Source organism: Mangifera indica, chromosome 10 (genome assembly GCF_011075055.1).
Source record: "Mangifera indica cultivar Alphonso chromosome 10, CATAS_Mindica_2.1, whole genome shotgun sequence".
Classification (NCBI taxonomy): domain Eukaryota; kingdom Viridiplantae; phylum Streptophyta; class Magnoliopsida; order Sapindales; family Anacardiaceae; genus Mangifera; species Mangifera indica.
The window spans coordinates 16,631,217-16,638,237 of record NC_058146.1 but is presented as its reverse complement, the minus strand read 5'-3'; positions in this window follow the sequence as shown (position 1 = coordinate 16,638,237).

Below are 7,021 nucleotides of genomic sequence, written 5' to 3'. Positions count from 1 at the left end.
ATAATTTTAAAAGTTCTTTTACCAAAAACTTTTATTGGTTGAATTGACAACTACTTCATCAATAAAGCGCATGAACACATGTCATGTTGCATAGTTAGTGGACGAGGCCCTACTCCCCGGATGAGATTTGTGGAAAGGATCAGAAGGCTAGTTAGAGATAGAGGGGCTAGCCTCTCAAACTTCCCACCGCCGAATGCCAATAAAGCCATTGCTTGGAATTGGGGCCTGTCGAACTGCATCTTCAAGTGTTGAGGCTTCAGTTCTTTGGAGTTGGCAGCCTTTTTGCTAACTGGGTATTTTTTTGCTGGTGCTTCTCCTTTCCTTTAGCTGGTTCCAACTTGGGTGGTTTGGTGCGGGTTGGTCTGGTCTTTTTGAATGAATGTCCCTCTTCACCGCCTCATCTCTTCTGCTGCTGGACTTTTTATGGGTTCTTCATCCTGCGTTCTCTGTTTCCGGCCTGTTTCCATCTCATGGTGTGTTTTCAGCCTTTTCTCTGCAACTCCCTGGTGGTCTCCGGCTTTCTGTGGTTCTCCTCTGCATCGGCCTAGCTTCTTCCAATGTGTTCTTAGGTCCTGTGGAGGCGCCGTTATGCTACTGGTCTATTTTGGCTCGGGTTGGCTCTCTGTGTTAGTTTTTCTTTCTTCATGACTTCATGCATGGTAACTGCTTTCTTCATGGCTTCATGCATGGTAACTGCAGCAGTTACCTCTTCATGGGATAATGGTAACTGCTTCATGCAGTTACTTCTTCATGGTGTAATGGTCTGTAACTCCCATGTCATAACTCCACAATTTGCGTAGCATTCTTGATGGTAGAATGCTTCTTCAGGCTATAAATAGGGTCCCTGGGTGAGCTTTTTCTACACTGAAAACATACACCATTCTATGAGAAAAAGAGATCACCTGGAAGACGAAGGTTCAGAACAATTCCAGACGATTATTCTGCATCAAATCGTCAAGCAATGGCTGGAGGTTAGTGTTTAATATTCCGCAATATAGTTTTGGTTTCTATCTTGCATATTCAGTATATATATATGCTTAGATAGAGACCATATACATGATTCTATCATTTGGTATCAGAGCGATTTTATGCCTCTGCCTTGCTTTGATGTGTTAAACATGCATATTTTTATAAAATCCCGAATTTCTTTAGAGAGAGAAAGTTGGCTGTTGGCATTTTTTGAATAAAATTTTTACTTAGATGAATTCTACATCAAAAACTGAGAATTTTGATATATTGAACGTCAAAATCAGAGTTTTGTAGGCTGATTTAGAGTGCAAAATGTATACGGGTCTGTCGACCCGAATCTTGACCCGGCTAGAGGTCAGGGACGATCTTCAGATGACATGTCGTTTGCTTTTGGTTTCTACAGACGACATGTCATACGCATCACTTCTGTCTCTTTTGTTATGCACTTCCAGCCGACATGTCATTTGCATTCATCTCCAGCGGATGACATGTCGTTCATCTACTTTATTAAAATGTAAAAATTTCCTTCCGTTTCGTGTTTTGAACCCAGGCCACAAGGCACAAGGTTCTGAGTCAGACACTTGCCGCTCAGCCAGCCTTCATCTTCGTTGAAAATTTGGGACATCGTACATTGTTATATGCTTTAGTTTTAGTTGCCATGAATAATAACTTTGTTAGGGTTAAGTTTGAATATTTTTTGGCTTTAATAAAATATATTTTTTATAATATGTGATTGCCAAAATTATTATTATTAATTTTAATTGGATAATTTAAGTTTCATTTATCCAATTTTTAGTGTTTATTAAATAATTTAATATTATTTATATGATTAATTTTTATGCATAATTTTGGTTTAAATGAAATTATACTTTAAATAATTTCTTAAGGATTATATGCATAAAATTAAATGTCATGTGATTAGTATAATATTTGATTGATCATAGAGTAGCCACAGCATCTTTGATTATATCAAAGTTATACATTAAGTATCCTGGGATCACATTTAGTTATATAACATCAATTGTAATTAATCAATATAAATATGATAAATTTTATCCCACAGGAATTTTTATTATATTTATGTGATTAATTAGGATGAAATAACAAATTATTTTTCTTAATCTACCCACAGGAATTAAGAAAAGGAATATAATTTGGTAGTTTTATCATACGGTTTATATATTTGTAGATAAACCTATTTAAATTAAAAACTTAGCCCACAGGCAGTTTTTATGTTATATGGTTTATATATTTAAAGCATGTTTATACATTGGTAGAACATGATATTAATTTTGATAGCTTCAAATTTAGTGACTTAAGCGTGTATGTTAATATTTATTTGCAGTTATTCAACCTGTGAATTTCTCTGATAATGTATGTGATGTTCCTATTTTGAGTGGTGACAATTATAAAATTTGGAAGGAGAGAATTCTTCTCCAATTAGGGTGTATGGACATTGATTATGCTATTAGGAAGGATGAACCACCTACAGCTACAGAAACTAGCACTCAGAATGAAATTGCCCTGTATGAACGTTGGGAGCGATCTAATCGCTTGAGTATGATGTTCATCAGGACACGCATATCTGCTAGTATTCGTGGTTCAATCCCTGAGTGTAATAATGTCAGGCAATTACTGAAGGCTATTGATGAACAGTTTGAGTCTTCAGATAAAGCACTTGCCAGCACTCTAATAACAAAGTTTACATCAATGAAGCTCACTAGTGTTAGAGGTGTGCGTGAGCACATCATGCAAATGAGGGATCTTGCGGCTCAACTTAAGGCTCTTGAGATTGAGATGTCTGAATCTTTCCTGGTGCATTTCATTCTAAATTCTCTTCCACAACAATATGGACCTTTCAAAATCTCTTATAACACACATAAGGAAAAATGGTCAATCAATGAACTTCTGACCATGTGTGTTCAAGAGGAAGGAAGGTTGTTGATTGAAATGAATGAAAGTGCACATATGGTTACACAAGGGAAAAAGACGAAAAACCAAGCTAAGTATAAGGGAAAGGATAAAATATTCAATCAGCCCGAATTTAAGAAGGAATCCAAATGTTTTTTCTGTAAAAAGAAAGGACATGTCAAAAAGGATTGCATTAAGTTTAAAGCTTGGCTTGAAAAGAAAGGTAATCCAATCTCACTTGTATGTTATGAATCTAATATGGTTGATGTTTGTCATAACACTTGGTGGATTGATTCTGGTTCTACAATCCATGTTTCAAATACCTTGCAGGGCTTTCTAAACCAAAGGAAGCCGATGGCCAGTGAACAAAGCATCTATTCAGGAAATAAGATGCGTTCACATGTGGAAGCTGTCGGAACGTGCAGATTAGTTTTAGATTCTGGTTTTGTTTTGGATTTAGAACGAACCTTTTATATTCCAAGTTTCTCTAGAAACTTGATTTCTGTTTCAAGACTTGTACCCTTTGGATTTTCCTTTATATTTAATGAAACTGCATTTAGTTTGATTTATAAATCTGCAGTTGTGGGAAATGGTACATTGTCTGATGGTTTGTTTCGAATTCATTTACAAAATATTGTTTCATTTAATTTGATGCATGTTCAAGATAATGTTGGTATTAAAAAAAGTGTTATGAATGAAAATTCCTCTATATTGTGGCATCGGAGATTGGGACATATCTCCATAGAAAGAATTAAAAGGTTAGTGAATGATGGAGTACTAGATACTCTAGATTTTACTGACTTTGATACTTGTGTGGATTGTATAAAGGGAAAACAAACCAACAAGTCAAAGAAAGGTGCCAAGAGGAGTTCAGACATATTAGAAATCATACATACAGATATTTGTTGTCCTGATATGGACGCTTATGGTCAAAAATACTTCATCTCATTTATTGATGATTATTCACGATACATGTATCTCTACATGCTCCATAACAAGAATGAAGCATTAGATGCCTTTAAGGTTTTCAAGGCAGAAGTAGAGAAACAATCTGGAAAACAAATTAAAATCGTGAGATCAGATAGAGGTGGAGAATATTATGGTAAATACACTCATGATGGACAAGCACCTGGTCCATTTGCAAGGTTTCTTGAAGAAAATGGGATTGTTGCCCAATACACTATGTCTGGTTCTCCGGACCAAAATGGTATAGCAGAAAGAAGAAACCGAACTCTATTGGACATGGTGCGGAGTATGTTTAGCAGCTCCAAACTTCCTAAATCACTGTGGGTAGAAGCTCTTAAAACGGCAGTGTATATATTGAACCGAGTTCCAACCAAGGCTGTTTCTAAAACACCATTTGAGTTATTTAAAGGTTGGAAACCGAGTTTGCGACATATACGCGTTTGGGGATGCCCGTCTGAAGTAAGAGTTTATAATCCACATGAGAAGAAATTAGACCCAAGGACTATAAGTGGTTATTTCATTGGATATGCTGAAAAGTCTAAGGGTTATAGATTTTATTGTCCATCACATAGCACTAGAATAGTGGAATCTCGAAATGCAAAATTTCTTGAAAATGACTTAATCAGTGGGAGCAATCAATCTCAGGATTTAATTTTTGAGAAAGATCATTCAGGTACTCAACCACCCATTTCGAGTAATAGATTGGTTGTTATTCACAACACCCCTCAAGTTCAAATGGATGTTGAACAACCAATCAATGAAATTCCACAAGTTGCTGATAATACTCTAGTAGATCAAACTGTTCAACAACCATCAGATATTGTTGAACCTCCAGTTGTACACTCTACTCCACAAGAGGATAGTGTTACAACATTAAGAAGATCAACTAGAATGAAGAAATCAGCTATTTCTAGTGATTATATAGTGTATTTACAAGAAATTGACCATAATTTAGGAGCCGAAGATGATCCTGTTACGTTTTTACAAGCAATGGATTGCAGTAAATCTATTTTGTGGTACAATGCTATGAAAGATGAGATGGAATCTATGAAGAGTAATGGAGTCTGGGATCTTGTCAAGTTACCTAATGGGGCAAAGGCCATTGGGTGTAAATGGGTCTATAAAACAAAGAAAGACTCATTAGGTAACATCGAGAGATATAAAGCAAGACTCGTTGCTAAGGGTTTCACTCAAAAGGAGGGAATCGATTATACAGAGACCTTTTCTCCTGTATCTAAGAAAGATTCTTTTCGTATTATAATGGCATTAGTAGCCCATTTTGACTTAGAACTGCATCAAATGGATGTGAAAACGGCATTCCTCAATGGAGATTTAGAGGAAGAGGTATATATGAAACAACCTGAAGGATTCTCCTCTAGTGATGGTGAGCAATTGGTGTGCAAGCTTAGGAAGTCCATATATGGATTGAAACAAGCATCCCGTCAATGGTATTTGAAATTCCATGAGGTTATCTCTTCATTTGGTTTTGAAGAGAATATCATGGATCAATGTATATACCAGAAGGTCAGTGGGAGTAAAATTTGTTTCCTTGTTCTATATGTGGATGATATATTACTTGCAACCAATGATAAAGGATTGCTTTATGAGGTGAAACAATTTCTCTCTAAAAACTTTGATATGAAAGATATGGGTGAAGCGTCTTATGTCATTGGCATTAAGATTCATAGGAACAGACCTCAAGGCATACTAGGTCTATCTCAAGAAACCTATATCAACAAAGTTTTAGAAAGATTTCGGATGAAAGATTGTTCGCCGAGTATAGCACCAATTGTGAAGGGTGATAAGTTCAATTTGAACCAATGCCCTAAAAATGAACTTGAAAAGGAACAAATGCAGAACATTCCCTATGCTTCAGCTATTGGAAGCCTTATGTATGCTCAGGTTTGCACAAGACCTGATATTGCATTTGCTATTGGGATGTTAGGAAGATATCAGAGTAACCCAGGTATAGACCACTGGAGAGCTGCAAAGAAAGTGATGCGGTACCTTCAAGGGACCAAAGAATACATGCTTATATATAAACGAACTGATAATTTAGAGGTAGTTGGTTACTCCGATTCGGATTTTGCCGGCTGTGTTGATTCAAGAAAATCAACATCTGGATATATTTTCTTGTTAGCCGGCGGAGCCATATCTTGGAGGAGTGCTAAGCAGTCATTGATTGCTACATCTACCATGGAGGCTGAGTTCGTTTCTTGTTTTGAGGCTACATCACATGGTGTATGGTTGAAGAGTTTCATATCTAGGCTTAGGATTGTGGATTCTATTTCTAAGCCGTTAAAAATTTATTGTGACAATTCAGCTGCTGTTTTCTTGGCTAAAAATAATAAAAGTAGTAGTCGAAGTAAACATATCGACATTAAGTATTTAGCCATTAAGGAACGTGTAAAAGAAAATAAAGTGGTCATTGAACACGTCAGCACTGAATTGATGATAGCCGATCCTTTGACAAAAGGCATGCCACCAAAAAGTTTTAAGGATCATGTAGAGCGAATGGGAGTTGGTCTCATGTTGTAATAGTGATGGTAGTGAGTTCCATCATGTGATTTGATGTATATACATTTTCTATAATAAAATTTATTCAGTTTTTCAATTGATTAAGTTTTCTCATTTTATGTGCACATTTTGGTTGAGAAAATAATCAATTTTGGACCTAGAATAAACATAAGGTTTATTCATTAAGTCATAAAGGAATGAATACATCGTGATACATGGAAGATAATACTCGTTCTTAGAGGACTTATCGCCATGATTCATGTATTTTATTTCTTTACTTCAGTATGTGGATTGATGGGTTACAGACCAAGTGGGAGAATGTTAGTTTTTCTTTCTTCATGACTTCATGCATGGTAACTGCTTTCTTCATGGCTTCATGCATGGTAACTGCAGCAGTTACCTCTTCATGGGATAATGGTAACTGCTTCATGCAGTTACTTCTTCATGGTGTAATGGTCTGTAACTCCCATGTCATAACTCCACAATTTGCGTAGCATTCTTGATGGTAGAATGCTTCTTCAGGCTATAAATAGGGTCCCTGGGTGAGCTTTTTCTACACTGAAAACATACACCATTCTATGAGAAAAAGAGATCACCTGGAAGACGAAGGTTCAGAACAATTCCAGACGATTATTCTGCATCAAATCGTCAAGCAATG